The sequence below is a fragment of the Schistocerca piceifrons genome, unplaced genomic scaffold (genome assembly GCF_021461385.2).
Source record: "Schistocerca piceifrons isolate TAMUIC-IGC-003096 unplaced genomic scaffold, iqSchPice1.1 HiC_scaffold_1300, whole genome shotgun sequence".
NCBI classification, from domain to species: Eukaryota; Metazoa; Arthropoda; class Insecta; order Orthoptera; family Acrididae; genus Schistocerca; species Schistocerca piceifrons.
In genome coordinates, this window is record NW_025727126.1 from 107,501 (window position 1) to 110,000 (window position 2,500).

Here is a 2,500-nt window from a genome sequence, read left to right on the forward strand (position 1 = left end):
TAGGCGAGTAGACGCTTTCGGTGCGACCACCCGTGCTCCCAACTGAGCTTGCCGCTGCCGACAGAGGCCCGGGAGCGTGCTGTCGTGGCATTGCCGGCGGGAGACAACACGCGCCACCTACGGTGACCGGCAGCTCCAACGCCAGCGCCACAGAAGGACAAAAGCCCCACTTGGGTGCCGAAGCGAACTCTCCCAGCACAGCGCACGCGCCAACACATCCGCACAGCTGCGATACAAACCACCAGCGAGAACCGCTGGGGCGACCGAGCAGCAGACGGCGTCGCGGCGCCGAGCGCCGGGCGGCGGCGCATCCTCAACGCACACAGTCCTCAATCGGACCAGCACACTGAAGATGTCCACCGCGCTTCGCACCGGGCCCGCGAGGACCTACTTTGGCCGCACGGCGCCGCGCGCAGGGTGCGCCGGCGCGCAGCTGCGACGCCTGCCGCGTCCGTCGGCCGGCGCGCCTGCCACTGGCCGCCCCCACCAGCCGGCTGTAGCGCGTGCGCCCACGCACCGCGCGGCCAGCACGCCGGGAGGCGCCCCCTCACCGGCCGGGGACGGTCCCACCCAGCCACCGCCGCGTATCGCTTCACACCCAGATGCCGTTCAGTTTCGTCGGCATGGTGGGTATCGCTGGAACAACCGGTTAGTACCTCAACCTATCGTCGCCATCACCGATTCACCCCTAGCGAGAACAACCGCACCACAACAGGTTACCATTTGTTCATTTGCGTAACTTCACCAGAAAACGCAGGCGTCCATCGCCATTTGCAACTTCAACGATTATTGCATGCCTGTGTCAGGTGTCACGCCACACTACGTCTGCCCACATACACGCAACAAAATGTGCACGCCTAGACAATACGTGGAAGGTGGCCCCCGTACGTATGCGATGTCCATTGCTCGAACGACTGTCAACCGGCCTCTGTAGCATGTCGCAGATATGGAACGCGGTGCACCATGCCATCACGGTGTGTGAGGAGAGACGACTAGGTCCGAATACATCAACAGACAGCTCATGCTGATCGCCATCCACGGCGTCCGTTCCTCCCACACGTCTCTATGGCGTACCACACTGCAATCCAGCTCTCATAGGGAGACGACACGTAGCTGCGTGCACAATATTTGCACTGTATGGTCCGCCGTTTTTGGGCGCAGTCGTTGTACGGTCACACATGTGCCACGATGTATCATTCAGTACATAAGGACGAATGTGCAGTACAGATTGTGGTTTACGCGTACGACATTAGCGGACAGTTGACACAGGCCGCACCACAACGTAGCCTGAGTACGTCGCATGCGAAGGGCATTGAACATGCAAAGTTCTCACCAACCAGCTTGCGAAGGCAGGGGGCAAGGTGGGGACGTGGGGAGGGGCGGCATGTACGTCCTGCTGCCATCCACATTACAGTGTACAGCAGGAGCATGTGGAAAGTGAGCAAGACTTGCAAGGTGTTTAACATGAAGCGATACACAGGGGAGCGGGCAGTGCGAGTAGCGAACTATATTGCGAGGGTTGCGGGTGGGCAACACTACACTAATTGAACGAGTCGTATAACAATTACAGAGCAGGTTTAGGCGACAACGTGGGTTACGTTAGGGGACAACGTGGGTTACGTTAGGGGACAACGTGGGTTACGTTAGGGGACAACGTGGGTTAGGTTAGGGGACAACGTGGGTTAGGTTAAGGTACAACGTGGGTTAGGTTAAGGCACAACGTGGGTTAGGTTAAGGCACAACGTGGGTTAGGTTAAGGCACAACGTGGGTTAGGTTAAGGTACAACATGGGTTAGGTTAAGGTACAACATGGGTTAGGTTAAGGTACAACATGGGTTAGGTTAAGGTACAACATGGGTTAGGTTAAGGTACAACATGGGTTAGGTTAAGGTACAACATAGGTTAGGTTAAGGCACAACATAGGTTAGGTTAAGGCACAACATAGGTTAGGTTAAGGCACAACATAGGTTAGGTTAAGGCACAACATAGGTTAGGTTAAGGCACAACATAGGTTAGGTTAAGGCACAACATAGGTTAGGTTAAGGCACAACATAGGTTAGGTTAGGTTAGGTTAGGTTACACGTTGTTGTAAGGAAAGGTGTAAGGGGGGGGAGCAGGTTCGTTGATAGTGATTATAGTAAGTGAATGCTTGTGACATGATCAGATTTGTCACGTCAGGATGCACCTTTGGCTTATTAGAGGCGGCGCTCCAATTCTATGCTTGTGTCAGACCTGTGTCTTTGACTCATGTCATTGTTTGTGCGCTGTGACAGGAGGTACTATTGTGATGTTGGGTGCACCGTTGTATAGGACATGTGTGGGTATTGGTGCCTTATCTGCGCAATGGTGGATGTCGAAAGGGGGGGATATTCTATTTTCCGCATGGACCTCCTGGTCTGGTTGTGATAGTGTGGATTGTGTAATGTGGCGGAGAGGATGCACTGGATGTTGTTCCATGCTGGTGCTTACATATTGTATGTGCGCCCGTTAGAAGCAGAGA